Source organism: Ammospiza nelsoni, chromosome 15 (assembly GCF_027579445.1).
Source record: "Ammospiza nelsoni isolate bAmmNel1 chromosome 15, bAmmNel1.pri, whole genome shotgun sequence".
NCBI lineage: Eukaryota > Metazoa > Chordata > Aves > Passeriformes > Passerellidae > Ammospiza > Ammospiza nelsoni.
The window spans coordinates 11,472,440-11,488,457 of record NC_080647.1 but is presented as its reverse complement, the minus strand read 5'-3'; the positions used below and the strand labels follow the sequence as shown (position 1 = coordinate 11,488,457).

General features: G+C 38.9%; 1 protein-coding gene across 1 annotated transcript in view; it reads right to left on the bottom strand.

The window, feature by feature from the left end:
* Positions 1 to 14,928, bottom strand: part of NXT2 (nuclear transport factor 2 like export factor 2) — a 52,412-nt gene extending 37,484 nt beyond the window's left edge. The window contains exons 1-2 of the mRNA XM_059482826.1: positions 14,606 to 14,928; positions 12,711 to 12,793 (exon numbers count right to left, since the gene is read on the bottom strand). The gene's annotated coding sequence lies outside the window, so the exon portion shown is untranslated. The remainder of the gene's footprint in view (positions 1 to 12,710; positions 12,794 to 14,605) is intronic.
* Between the last annotated feature and the right edge of the window lie 1,090 nt (positions 14,929 to 16,018).

Below are 16,018 nucleotides of genomic sequence, written 5' to 3'. Positions count from 1 at the left end.
ACTGGCTGCCCGATGAAATCAGTGTGCAGACCAAGCTCTGTTTACAAGGGCAGAGTTGAAGCGAACTCATGAACTCCCTCTGTCCCACCCACAGAGTCCCCAGCAGTGGAGCAGCTGGCTGCAGCCTGACCTGAGTGGCCACCAAGTGATGAATGTGAACCATTTTTAATGACAGCACAGCTAGTTTAGGATGAGAATGGCTGAATATCAAAGCTGCACTGCCCTGCTGCACAAACCAAACCAATACTTGATGTCTGAGTATTGCTTATGAAATAGGAGAATGGCAAACAAACTGATGACCTGCAAAAGTGACCCAGGTTTGATTGTTAGAAAATGTGATCACAAAACTATGAAATGGAGAGGAAAATTGCTAATATACTATGGAACACCATTCATCAGCGTTACTTTTTACAACTCATATCACACTTCAGAAGAGGAAATATCAAAATACACGGGGGACTATTGATTCAGCTCTAGCTGCCTTACAGCTGTCTGGAATAATTTCCCAAAGCTGTGCTGCATTCATCCCAAGGAGAGTCAATTCTTTAAAGAAATCATGAGAACTAGATCAATTCACACAATGGCAGGTAAACCCCACAGTATTCAGGAAAGAATAACAATTTAAATCAGGATGGTTTTGTTTCCTAAAAAGACTTTGGAAACAGCAACAGTCTTGGTAGACTATTCTGTAAAACCTACCACTATATGAATGCTAATATTTCAATCATGAGCCATCCTCTATATCCCATGACTTTTACATTAATGAGTAAATGAACTGTGAAAAGACATTAGAAAACACAGGAGACGTACACAACACATGGATCTATTCAACAGCCAGGTTTTTAGATATTTTAAAATTTCATTTGTGTCATGTTTCTCTCATCCAGCTGCATGGCACAGCATACCTGGCTCACCTCTCCTGCTTGTCTGGCTTTATTTCTACCCATTTGTGTTAGTGCTGGAGCTGGCTGCTTACCAATCTCCATAGCTCCATGGATTTGCTCTTCTATTTTAATATATTTTCTGAAGCTCTAGGGCAACTGAATATTAAAATCAATCTAGAGTCTCTTTTTGAATCCTTGCAGTAAATTTAGTAATTTAGTTAGTAAAAACTTTGCCTATTGTGGGATTCCAATTAAAATGGGAGATCATAAAGTAAAGAATCATGGCTGATGAAGAACAAATACTTGTGACTAATTAGTCAAAAAATGTTATGTCTCATATATCAAAAGATTGACTTTATTTACTCCTACTGTTCCTGCTAAATCGCTACAGAAGTAAAAAAGAAATCAAGAATGATGAATTTCTATCTAGAAATGTAATAATTTCACAGATTTTTTTCCTTTCTAGAAAAGACAGGCAAGAAAATACCACAATAACTTCTTTCTTCCTTCCTATATCAATTCACAGTGAATAAATGTATAAACTGTTTTAATTTTCAAAACTGAAAATATACAGTGTTAACAGTTTAGTTTCAACCAAAGAAAAAAGGAAAAAGTATTTCAAGAAACATGTACCACTTTTAACAGTAAGCCACTATTTACAGTTAACCACAAAAAATAGTCTATTGAAATACAACTCAAATTACCTGCACTGATTTTAGCCTAAATGTTTTAACTGTAAACAGTTTGCTCTGTAATCAGATAAATTATAATCTAAAAGTTAGTAAATTGTATGAAAACAGAAATGATCATTACTTGCCAATAGGATGGAAGAAAGAGGAAATATGTTATTACAATTAGGGACCTGTATCCTCTGACCTGTATCCTCTTTCTGCAAAAAAAAAGTTCCGTTTTCCTCAAGATGAGACAGAAATATTTTCTACTTTATCAATTATAAACATACTAATATAACATTAAATATATTTTATATATATTAATATAACATTTTTTATTCCAGTGATTGAATGCAAGGTAAATGCAGCATTTGAAATGTCACTCCTTTCTATCAACTGACAATAAATTACTTATTCAGTTCATCATTTGCAAATAGTGTTTGGTACAGCTGACCTATTGGAAAAGTAATTAGTAATAAAATACACTAAAATATTTTGAAGGGACTGATTCTACCAGCATGTCTGAGCCGAGCACAGCAGCTTTGTGAGTTAAATTCACTTTATAAGGTGTAAATGCTGAGTTCTCTAGACATCCACAGAATATGAGATAGGATTTCCAAAATAGGACCCTCTCAAAATTAGATTTGTCCATCTTTACATGGAACATAAAAGGAAATTAAAAATCAAGGATCTCTGTTGATTTAATTTTTTATATTGACATTATTTTAGTTTACAGTTTACAGCTTAGTTTATATTAATTTTAGTAGATCTATTAGCAATTGATATTTATTATCTATAGAAGATTAGAAAACCATTCAGCTGCAGTTTTGTCTGGATAAAAACTGTCCAGAAAGTTTACAACATTCTTACTTATTGCTAACATATTTTCATAATTAAGACTTTTTCCAAAATTTTATATAATTATTTATGTTTGGGAGTATTTGCATCACTAACACCAGCCTGGGTTCTGTGTACCTTTAACTATCATGTTTCTCCTCACTTCATTGTTGTTACAGAGCCAGTGGAAACAGGCCATGATAGATACAAATATTGTTGCCTTGGTGTAAACGTCCAGTTTTAGTTAATAAAAAAGAGATTTTTTTATTTTGTAGTTATAAAGAAATTTTGCTTCTGAATTCAGTTACTCTTGCAAATTCTGCACTATTTAACAAAACAGCAAGCAGGTTGGAGCGTTGCTGCTGTCCCGTGCCTGCAGCAGGCTGCACTCCTGCCCACATTATTGACTCATGAACTCTGCCCACTGTTATTGCTACAAAGCCTTGTTCTTGCATGTGACACACAAGTTCACAAACAATACATTTCTACAGCCTCTGTCTTGCTTGTCAGCTTATCACCTGTGAACTCCCTACAAATATTTAAAAAACAAGCCAGGACAGTTGTGTTGACTCAACAGTGTCAGCACCTCTTGGTCAGGTAATGCTCAGAAGGAGAGTCTCTCTCATTTAAGATCCTGCCAAAGGGTCAAAATCTTGCCTTTTCTGGCAAAACAGAAGAATAGCTCTGTTAGATGCTTTAGAATTTAGAGAAATTTATAAATCCTTGGCACTGTTACTTGCTTCTGCTTGCAGGAAGGTTTTAACACCCTTTATCTCCTTCAAATTAAACCCTAAATGCATGGGATCACAGACAAAATAAAGCCACTTACCAAAACCTCTATCTTTTCTTTTTACAATTCTAAATATCTAAGTCTAACATCTAAAGGCAATTTCATCTTGGTATTGTCATGCATCAATTATTACATACGCACAAACATTTCAATTTGTACAGACACACCATAACCAATTATTTTAGCATTCTGTAGATTCAACATCAAGCCCAAAAACATACTTAGAGCTAAGGAAATACTGAGTGCACCAATTTTTGCATGACTTCATATAAGCATCCATAGGTGTTAAAAGCTTCAGAAGATACTTGTGAAAAATGCAGTTCTTATCTGAGATTTTACAGGGAAGGTTTTCCTACTGTATTGGAATCAAAAAGTTAATCTTTGTCACCTATTCTTCAGTTTTGAATAAATTCATATCTGACTTTCAGCAAAGCCGGTTTAGACATCACCAGCTTTCAGTGCTTTGAGATCATAACCAGTTGGAGCTTGTCAAACTTTTAGAAATATTTCCTGTAACATCAATCAAGAAATAATTTCACAAATATAATCCTACAAAAAGCACACACTATCATACTTGTGTGAAGGCACCAAAGCTCAGAGATAAGGCAGGTGATAAACTGACAGAAACATCCAGTTTCAAGATAGAAAACTTCTAATGCAACACAAATATAAATTTCAAAGTAATTCCTGTCTCTGTCAAGTGATCTGACTTTCCACAAAGCTGCTCTAGATTTACTGTGCAGCTAAGGCTGAGTCTCACAAGGAAGTTAGTCATCCTGTAAGTACCTTCTTTGCAATGAAAGCACACCTTTCCCTCCCTTTTTGCTCTAAAAGTCTAAGACAGAATTCTGTTTGCAATGCTTGCAGATAGAAAACAAGCATACAGAAGCACAGGACTCCACCCTGGCTCCCCAGTTCAGGCTGCACCCACTCCCAGCAGCTCTAGTAGACTGTAGACACAAGCAGAGAACTTAAATAACTCTGTGAGTAGCAAAAATATTTATATTTATAATTAGATTAAAAATATCAAGCATGTTTACCTAAGAAATGTAATAGTTGTTTACAAGAACTTTGAGAATTATTGCAATTAAACACATATTTTAGCTTGCCCATGCAAATACGAGCAGCCTTATGCAGTTGTCTTTGTTTTCTGTACTTACTCATTACTCCAGCCAGCAATTACTTTTAAAATATAACAACATGATGTTGTTGCAGAATATTATCTGATATTCATTTGAAAACTAATCTCTGTCAGCTCTTCCATTAAACAGAGTAAGACTTTCTATGAAAAATCCCACCCAAAGTAACATTTCTTTTCCTCTATAGCAAGTTCCTTCACCCCCAAAATTTGGAAACATATCAAAACCCCTCTAAAAATACCTCGTTTCTTTCTCCACACAAGAGGCAAAGATAGTTTAAGTGATTTAAGTGTGACTATAATCCAACAACTCATTATCAACATTACACAATCTTTCCAGAAAACACCAAAGCCGTCAGGAAATGATCCCTAATTGCAGATCTGTTTGTCAGACTATTCCCCAAAGATATTATGAAACACTGTTCTGTTTTTTCATTCTTCAGATTCATGATAGATAATAACAATAACTTCATTAATGACATTTAAATCTTATTCCCAAAGCAGGCAAACTACTTTGCAGACCTTGTAGCCATTGTAGTATTTTTGGCTTCTAATCTAAAGTGCAACACAGGTTCCTAAATGGGGTAATTTCCAGGGCCAGCAGCTTTCTGGATCCCACAGTTCAGTCTCGTGTAACTAAAAGCCAAATTCCTGCCCAGCCCCAGACCCCCAGCAGGGCCAGGTGCTCATGGAGCCAACAACAGGGAATTCACTCTGACAAGGACTGAAAAGGTGATTTCAAGACAGAAACTGTAACGAAACAGCAGAGGATGTGTTTCTCAGCTGAGTAGAAACACAAGATTTCTGGACAAAGATAAAAGGGTTTTGAATTAATTGATAGCAGCAAAATAAACAGGAGTGGAGGAAAGGATTTTATAGTGAGAATTTCCATGTAGATTTTATTTTCCCAAGTTTCAAAAATTAACTTTCCCTTTTATCTTCAGCAATGTCAATGTTAAATTAATCTCTCTATTTTTGTGTGTGAAATGGTGATAGTTACATCAATGACAGAGTGAACCATCAACAGAAATTAAATCTTATGGATTCAAGAGAAGCTTTGGAAAAACAAGAAAAAACTAAAATTCAATCTCATAAAAACAATTATAATTTTGGGACCACAATTTGTTTCCAAAAGTGTGTATCCACAAAGGTAAATTTTACATCACACCCTAATTGTCAGATTTGGAGGAAATTTTGATTCAGAAGAATGCAATTTCAAAAGTGCAATGATTACACTCTCCTTGCAAAGGCCTGTATTTCTTGTATTTTATGATCTTATGGACTAACAGGCTTTAAATAATTTTTGATTTATTCTGTACAAATGCCAGCAGATTTTTGTCAGTGCTGCTGTTACTGTCCTTTTATCTTTATCTTCTCATCTCAGTTTTCTACAATTCCTTATTTTCAGCTCATTTGAAGTGCCCTTTATGAGGTTTATATTTGTATTGTAGATGTGATACAATGAACATTTACTTATTTTTTAAAATTTTAATCAATTTTCCTCTACTTTTTTTTACAAGTAAAAAGTCTGTCAACAACAAAGAGATCAGTAGACAGAGAAACTGTAATGAGGACCATGTTGTGCTACTGACCTATGCTGAAGACAAAATGGAAGATATCAATAATTAATAACACTTTGTGTATATTTACATTATTTTAATACGGTATCTCTTTATTTTATTTTATTTTATTTTATTTTATTTTATTTTATTTTATTTTATTTTATTTTATTTTATTTTATTTTTTATTATTTTATACTGTATTACATTATTTTAATACTGTCAAACTTTGCACATTTCCTATTGTTATGAAAATACAGCTGAAAATTCAAGAAAAAATCTTTCCTAAATGTAATGCCACCCAGTGTGGATCCTAATTTAACCTAACCACCGAATGACTCTGGGATGCAATTCCAGCTCAGAAATGTTTCCTTCCCACCAGAGCAGGGACTGACTCAGCAATAACCACCAACCCCAAGCACGGACATCCTTTCTCGTAATATGATGAATTTTTATTACACATCTTCCATTCAAGTACAGACTGGGCCCAAATCTGCTTCATTTCTGAGATAATACATGATCCTTCCTCAAGCAAAAAAGCATTTGAACAAACATCCTTTCTTAACATTAATGAACATGTTACCTCTTGCTAATTTTGTGACTCAAAGAACAAGATATTGCTCATATCTGAAGTTTTGTTAGATTTATGTACCTTTCCCACTATTGCAACAATTGTAGCCTGTATGAAATGGGATACTAAAGGAGACTATTACCATAAAAATCTTTTTCAATACTTATCTATAAATTAATTACAGAGATGTAGTAGTATATGTGTAAGAAACCAAATTATTACCTCAAGCCCTATATAATATACTCAGTGCTACCACTGATTATCTAATGATTATTAATTTAGATATCTATAATTTATAAGTTGTATATGAATGCTGTTTTCTGTTCTGAAATACTTGCTCCCCAGTGGCAGTGCCTTGTGCATGGATATTGGACATTACTACACAGACCCACTGGCAAACCTGAACTCCTCTTATACTGAGACCAAACAGCTCAGGAAAACAAAGTCACAAACCACTTATCCACTTCAGAAGAGATTCCGGCTCCACTTGTACTAATATTTACCCTTAAGATAGCAGCCTAAAGATAAGAGGGCCATTAATTTGTAACACAAAGAGAATTGCCAAATAACATAGGATTAATGTTGCTGTTTAGTTTAGTTATTTATTTATTTGATCTTAGAATGTGAAGGAATAATTAAGAGCAGCTAAAATATGTTTGGAACAGGCAAACTTTTTAATATCTCCCTTACCTCTTCCTACATACTCCAATGCCACCAATTCCCATGTTATTCTTTCAGTTCCATTCTTTCTATTAGGCAAATGACTGCTCCCACTCTCTTTGTGTGGCGCTCTTAATTGGTAAGAAAATATTTTTGCCTTCCTTCTTTCATCCATATTTTCCCTTAACTTCCTGGGCTCCACTTTGATATTCTTCTGGGGATTTGGAATTACCCTGTGTATCAGTGACCCTTTCCTGTAAAATGGGGTTAACAAGGTCACTTTGACAGGACCAGAAGTAATGTTTCTTTTGAAATTGAGTGCTCTGTTTAAATCTATTTATTTCTGAACTAAGTCAAGGCACTTTGAGCTGTCATGATGACTCAGAGCAACGTTGCAAAGCCTCAGTTCTACAAAGAGATTAGTCACTTTGTTTTTTTGCACTGAGCTGCTATGAGTCAGCTGTAAATTGTTGCACATCGAGTACCTGGGTACAGCTTCAAATGGTGCAGGTAACTTCAGTGCAAATTCCTGAAAGCAAAACAGTCTGTATCTGAGCAAATGATTGACTAGGTCACCCTTCTCCAGTATATGACTGGGTTTGACAATGAAAGGAATTAGAACTGTGTGAACATTGATTTACATTTTTTCATTACAAGGAGAAATTTCAGGGTTAGCAGGCTGAGTTTATTAAGCTCTGAGTATACTGAACAATCAGTCGAGCCGTGCTCTTAATTCATTATGTCAGATAAAAAATCTAGACATCAAAAGGTTTACTTTGTTTTTTGTCTTAATCTATAAATGTAAACTTTAAACTTAATAAATACACTAACCCAAACTGTCTCCCTAGGCAGCAATACCATCCTAATGCTTTTTGGGGAAAAAACCCACAAGAGACAGCACAGAAGAAACTGTGACATTTCTCTGAACTACTCACCTCTATTAATGCTTTCACATGGGTCCAAAGAGAAGAATGTAAAAACAAGCTAAACTGAGCAATTGGTATTTCCTTATGCATTGACAAAGGCATGATTTGTCCCTTAAGTAAATGGTTCAGGTAAAGTCCTCGGAAAATTTAACTAGAAAAGTATAGATTTTTAACACTGAAATAACCTATTTCAATACATACTATCTTATTTATTATAGATTCTCCTTCTTCATAGACCAAGAAATAAAAAAAATGCTATTTATTGCATAGGCTTCAGAAAGAATTACTGTTGTAATTTATTCCAGGCTTCACAAAGATTTACTGTTGTTCCCAAAGTAGGAATTCTCAGTGTTTGATTCCCAGTTGGCTACAAGAATCATTAACCTCTTTAGCTATCAAGAACAACAGACCTTTGCATTGCTTGCTGATCTAATATTAACAAATGAGCACTTTAATCTCAATTTTATTTACAGATAAATCACTTCTCATCTGCTAAATCTGCTGCCTGAATCTGTTAGAAGTCATTGCAGAGCTTAATTAGCTGATTGGCCGATTATTTGATTATGCTAACCTTAATTCTTAAATTTAACTGACAAAAAGTGTATTTTTGTTGGTTTCCATGTGAGTGCAACTTGTTTGCTTAAAAAAAAATGCATAAGAACTCAGATTTGTCTAATCACATTGGTGATTATTGCCAAGTCTGCTGGGAGTCAAACGTGAATGGTCCTTTGCAAGTCATGTATGCATTGCTGATATCTCCTCTCACTGTGACAGATTTGCTCCCTACAGGATGAAAAGTGAGTGCCCAAGGAACAGGCACTAGTTTCAGAGCTGACAAGTGAGCAAAATATCTCACCTACCTATGCATGAGCAGATAAAATGTACTCTGGGCATCTGATGGTCACAGAGTTCTGCACAGAAGTAGAAAGGCATTCCTGCATTCTGTGCCACCCTTCCTCAAAGCTGTGCTAAGAGCACTAAATTAATGAGCCAACCTTGAAGAGAAATTATTTCCTTCCATGAGCAATTAGAGAAGTGGGGGGAATTTGGGTCAGAAGCAAACACAATCGTCATTCTGTTCTCTTCTGTGTCAGCACAGGGAACTGCTGGACATGAAGGAAGGAACGTGCTCCATCTGGCAGGGTCTGATGGCACACTCCCCACTTGTGCAATGCTACAGCTCAGGGGAAATATGATTCAGAGGATGCCTCTGAGTCACAACTTCTCACTGAGCTGCTCCGAACGGGCATGGCCACGTTTTGTCCCATCCTGGAACAGATCCGCCTCACCCTGTGTTCCTAAGTGTGTCAGGCAAGCACTGACTTTGTGAGGGGCACCAAAGCATTGAGCACTAATTCCCTTTGCAATAATTAAACCAGACTCATAGATACTAACGAAAAGGCAACCACTCTGTGCTAATGACGTCAAACAGTAAAGCAGCGCATTAGGTATGTGTTGTCCGAGATGTCTGTGGTGTCACTCTACCATGTAAAATAATTCCTTACAGAAGATGAAGGTATTTTCACCGCATCTTTGGGAAGAGGAAATTATGGGTTCTGTGGAGCTCACGGCATCGCCACTGCCAGGGGCACTCCCTGAAGCTCGCTCCGGGAGCGCCAGGAGGGGCGCGCTGACCGTCCGTCTGTCCGTCCGTCTGTCCGTCCGTCCCCCTGCGGGTCCAGAGGCGCTCCCGGCCGCCGCCCGGGTACACAGCCACGTCCTCGGCACTCCCCAGAAGGGTAAACATGGGGGCAGCTGCTCACAGGAGCCACCCCTGTAGCCCCTAGGCCCAGCTACCCAACCCTACCAAAATAAACAACCCACTGCATGTCACCAACACCACACTGCCTCTGCCAGAAACCAAACACATTCCACCCCTCACCCCTGGGTACCATATGTTTAAGAATCATCATTAAAATACAAATTCATCACAAACTTAACTTACATTAACCAAAAGAATTCTCTGCAACAAAATCAAAATAACATCAACACCAACAAAAGTTACGGACAGTACTTCCCTCATTCCTTCACCACAATTGCAACTACCAAAATGTTCCTCAATCATTCTGCTTTTCCCTTTCTAGCATCCCTGTTTGGGCACCAAAAAGACCTTTTTTTTTTTTTTGGTAGGGGAAGATGAAATTAATCCTGCTGTTGCTACAGATTGCTACTAGAACTATAAACCCTGGTGACACAGTCTATGAGGCCAGTCTTTAGTGGCAGTGACCAGCACAGTGCCCTCCCTGGCAGTCACATCTCCAGAACTGGCTCAGTTCAGTCACAGCAGTGATCTCACTGCCTGTGGCACCTGCAGAGGCATTGCCTGGAATTCTGACTCCATCACCAACCACCAGCAAACAGTGGGCAATCAGCACCCAGCAGCAGACTCACTTCTCCAAGCCATGTCAGTCTTTCTCCAAACAGTCCCAGAATTTTCTTACTCAAGCAATGAGGATGGATTCCAGGATTCATCCAACTTGTGCAAAAAGCTGAAAGTTCTCATTTATAAACTATCTAGAGGGTATTTACTTCTGCTAATAATTTTTCAAAATCAAAGAATGAAAGGCATACTGGTTAATTGATATAAAACACCTTTTGACTGCAAAGAAGGCAATAGGAAAGGTTCATTTGCACTCAGTCTGGGAAAAAAAATGCTTTTGATTTACAAAAACAGAATATCATGAATAGTTGAAAACTGATATTAATGATACCATTTTAATTTCCATATATAAATGGGTATTTTTAGTTTCTGTTCCACTCTGCTATTGTTCAAAGACAGTCTGGGAAATTAGTGATAAGAGTCTGGTTGCTTTAGTAGTTTCCCTGTCTTAGTGACCAGGACATATGGCCAAACTGTGTATAGCAAAAGGTACATTTATATTTCTTTCACTAGCAGAGTTGCATAATATCACACATAATCCTAAATCTGTATATCCCAAACAGCAACTATCCATCAACAGGAAAACAAACAAGCAGAATAATCTTACTATTCATTCATGACCCAGTGAGAAAACGTTGTGCAAATGTGAGTGTGTGCCTTTGAAAAACAGCATTCTGTGGCTCTTTTCACTGCATGGTGACACCATCCCCAATTATACAAAACAGTAAAGAAACCAAGGGTCTGAGTACTTCTGTAGACAATGATGTGATAGGATTAGATAGATGGTGAAAGGAGTACAATGGAACAAATAAACAACCAAATCCTCATTATCAGAGAGGTGCTGAGCACCCACAGCTCCCTCTAACTTAAACTGGGAACTCTTTAATATGTCTGCCTTTAATCTTTGTGCCCGAGAATCTTAAATTCAAATCTGTACATTTTCATAAGTAAGCATCATCACAATTGCTGTGAAGGTTCCAGAATCTTATTTCAGTCCAGCAAGGAAGGCCTGGATGAGGGAAATAAGACCACATGTAGCTCATGCTGGGCAATGCATGTGTAGAGGACTCTCAGAGCACAGTGGACTCTACACAAACGTAAGGATGAGGGAAGCCCTCAGGTTGGCTTTACAATTTTATATAATTCTTGATACCAAAATGTGTGAGGTTCTTTGTCATGAACAGATTTTATCTTTAAAACCACTCTTTTGAGAAAGGAAGGAATTCTTATTTCCATTAAATAACCAAGGGATTGAAACAAGGTAGAAGGAGAGATTTGCTCATGGAAGTAGGGCAAGCCTGCTGCAAACTGAAGTGACAAATTAGAACTCCCTATCTGTACCTTAAACCTGGGTGTTACTCTCCTCTGGATCTTGGTTAAGAAATGGCACAATTGTTTCATTTTCTTATTCCACTGACATACAGTGGACAGGGACACTTCCCCATCTGCAGAATGACCCATGCTAACTGGTAATTTAAAACTGTTCTCTTTGATTTTGTGAGCTAACTTTGCCTCTTGTAAAAATCACCATATGCCCTGCTGTGAGAGCAGAACTGCTAAGAAGTTAATGAGAGCAGGCTACTCTGGAGATGGAAAGGTAAAATGAGGGAAGAATTTGGGCCATAAATACATATTGTGAACAATTAGTTTAATTTCTTTTGCACAAATGTATAGAAACATGTGATTAGTGAAAATGTAACACATACAATTGAAAACTGTGAATCTTACCTTGCACTTAACATCCTTTTGTTGCTAAATACTTCTGGGATATTTTTATTCTAAATTTCTACAGAGGTAATTTCTCCAGTTCCTTTTCTTTTATGAACATGTCACAAGCAGGACTGAGCCAGGATTGTGTTTTACTACTTAACAAAACTGATTTCCTTTCTGTTTTTTATTGGGTAATTACTCCTGTAGATGTAACTGAGGATGGGCATAAGACAGGCTGTTGTAACTAGAATAAATGAGCAATAAATCATGCAATATCACATCCAAAACCATTTACTTCTTATATCTTAACTAAATTAATAATATCACTCCTTGTGGAATTTCAGAGATCCCTGCAGGAACCCAGTCCTTGTTCCTCAGTACTTCAGCCACAGATGACATATTTGGCCCTCCAAAAAATATGACTGCCAATAGCTTAATTGCTTTATATTGCACACATTATAGCCACTTGTGGAAACTGTAGTGAAAGAAATGGTTTCAAATTTTTGGCCTTTGACAGTGCCTGCTTCATGCAGACAGTTGGTAGGGTAGAAAGAGCAAATACATGAAACACAAAGCAAACATACCTCCAGCTCCAAGAGCTACAGGTTCTTCAAGTCTGGTGAAGATCAAGAGATGCGTGGAGGAGATCTTGATTTATCTTTAGTTTCTGAAAGACAATGCACCCACAGGTAAGGAAATATTTCATACACAGGCTGTTGGTTTCTGTAAGCAAAAGTGAAGAATATAAAGCTGATTCTATATAAAAAGTGGGGCACTGACTTTGTGAAGTGAACTGTGGCTATGTGCCAGACAAGTAGCCAGAGAAATGGTAAGAAAGAAACCTACAGAAGTTTGTGAAAGTTATAATCATTTGTGACAAAAAAGATAGTAAAATTATATCCAATCCCATAGCCAGACAATTATATCAGTAATGGAAGGGTACAATACACTAACAGGTACACTTAAATGTTTTATATAAGCTATAAAAATAAAAAAACATTACTACAGGAAACCAGTAATTTTGATTCCACAACTGCACAACAGACTCTAAACAATATATATTCAAAGAGAGAGAAAACAAATAGTTGTTCTTTCTACTAATGAAAGTTGAGAAGGAGTATGCAAATTATAGATTAGCTTGTACTTTCGGCGAGTACTTTTTAGTAGTCACATAGGAAAACACAAACAAATTAAGTTTTCAGGAATGCTAAGCACTCCTTTTAAGCCAGAGAGAACCTGGTGGAAAAATCCATTTCTAATAATTCTGTGTCTGCAGGTCCCTGCGGGTCTGATCACATGTGTCCACCACCCCAAAATTCTGCATGACTTAATTATGCACAGGTGGCTTTCTCAACTCCATAGCAGAAGCACTGAAGTGCAATGTACGAGCAAAGGACTTTAAAAGAGACCACAAACAGTGATATGTTTCTTCTTACAGGGACAGATTATTCATAGTTACTGTCAAGCAAGCCCAGAGGTTGATGACTAAAAGAAAAAAAAATAAACAAAAAAAAGAACCCAAGCCCTTTCTTTCAATAGTTTTCCTTTCTCCTTCCCATGTATATCCTTCAGCAACCAGCCCAATTAAGCATGCAATGAAGAAAGTTCACCTTGCTGTATACATTTAAAACCACTTTAAATTTTCATGCAAAAGTACAGAATGAAACCCAAACAATTATGGAAATCTCAGCCTCACCCAACTGATGGACCGGGTAGAAAAGAATGAAAAATAAAAGGAATTCATCTTCAGAAACCAGTTTAGTTCTACCAAGGGCTATTGTATATATAATGCAATATAATTGTATAGTTAATTCATGACACCATTAACTAATGGGGAGTTTAGTTGTGTATTTTTGTGCCAACATGTCTGAATTGCTTTAAAAACTATATTTAATCTCAGTTTTCTAGTGTTAATAATTCTCGTTTTGGGAATAAATAAATTTCTGTAGTTACAACCTATTTACTGTACTGCCATTACACTTAGGACCACTAATCATGTACAGGAATATGCTATGTTAGATGATGTAAAAACATAAACCAAAAGAGTGCAGCTTCAACACTGTGAGCAGGCAGTGAATAGAGAATTATGAAAAGAAAAAGAGACATGAACAATCAATATAGCAAGTACAAGGCTTGGCATGTCAGCTTTCAAATTGAGTTACTGGACTTCAAAAAATATCTTTTCCCCACCTGAAAGGGAGAATGAAAGAAAACATAGAGCTATTTATCCCAAAACAAAACAAGTGGGTGATGGAAGCTGGTGTCAGGAATTGTTGAGAGTTGTCATCTCATAATGAATCATGGGGGAGGGAGTCCAAGAATGACCTTGAAAGCAGATCAAGACAGAAAGTAAAGAGACGTGGTCAAAATTACTGGCTAGGGAAATTATCTTTGCTGTTGTATTACAGGAAAAGGATTATTTTTACACTTGACATGACTGGTACACAAATACCAGTCTCCTAACTCAAATAAAACGTACCTTTGGCAGGGACGCTTTTATTAGGAGTGAGAAGGCACCAGGAACAGCATCCGTGGCCAACACCCTGCCCTGCCCTGCAGTTTACGCACCCCGCACCACGGCACAGGAACATGGCTCGGGTTCAGGGCTGTCACCGCCGTGTGCTCTGCCCACTACCTGGGCAGTGTCCTATGTCAGGACATCGGTGAGCGGGCAAAAGGAGGAGTCAATTACCAGAGGAAAAAAGTGTTGGGGAAGTGGGGAGAGGACTGGAAGTGGCTCCCCGCCCTCCAACATTGCCTCTGAAATGGTGGGGCAGCCGTACATGTAATAACATCCAGTGCTGTATTTTATCAATGCAGTTAATCTAAAGGCAGAGGAGATTTTTACGTCACAGAAATGCCCATTAACGTGAAACAGAATGATTTTGCTCTTCGCTCTTCGTATTTTGACTTAAACCCTAGAATTATGTCACTGGCCAACGCGGATCCCACAGGCAATGATCGCACAGCGGTCACGGGAGTAACGCGGATTGTCACCCACCGCGACTGGCGGCGGGCGATCCCGCACCGAGACAAGGGTGACACAGCAGCGATTCGAAAATAAACAACCCACTGCACGTCACCAACACCGCGCTGCCTCTGCCAGCGCAGGAAGCGGGGCATGAAAGGGCTGTGAGGGTTCTGAGGGTGCTGTGGGGGCTTGTTAGGATTCTGAGGAGGCTATGAGAGAATGTGAGGGCTTTGAGAGGGGCTGTAAGTCTTTGACGTTTTTGAGGGGCTGTGTGGGGGCTATGACAGAGTCTGTGGGTATTGTGAGTCGGTTCTGGAGGCTGAGAAGATCTGTGGGGTCCGTGAGGGCGACTGAGGCAGAGTCCCGGGGTCGGACATGGCGCCCTGAGGGGAGTCACGCGCAGCCCCTCACGCCGCCCGCCTTCGCACCGGCGGCTCGCGCTGGCGAGTTGTTTACTTCCTCTGCGGCGAGAGCTCCGCCCCCAACCCCCCCGCGCGCCCTCCCCCCCGGCCAATGGCAGCCGCCGCCAGCTCCGCGCGCTAGGGGCGGGCCCCGCCCCAAAGGAACTGGGCGAAGGCAACGTCAGCCGGTAGTGTTCGTCAGCCGGGGCTTTGCGCTGATTAGGCAAACGGCCTGCCCATCTTCTCAGTGCCCCTCCTTCCCCCTTACTCTCGCCGCCGAATACACAGCTCCCCCGCCTTGCCTCCCCCGTCTGTGTGTGTGAGGCGCGGATTGGCTATCGGACCGACCGCTCAACACTCCTGCCAATCACGGTCGGCCCCGCCTCTTTCCCCAGCACAGGAAACACCCCTGCAGATCGCGGCCAGCCCGGGGCGGCCGCCGCCTCCCATTGGCCCGCCGTGTTGTCCGTCCTTCATAGCCCCGCCTCTCCGGGCAGGGCGCAGCGAAGCCCGCCTCTCC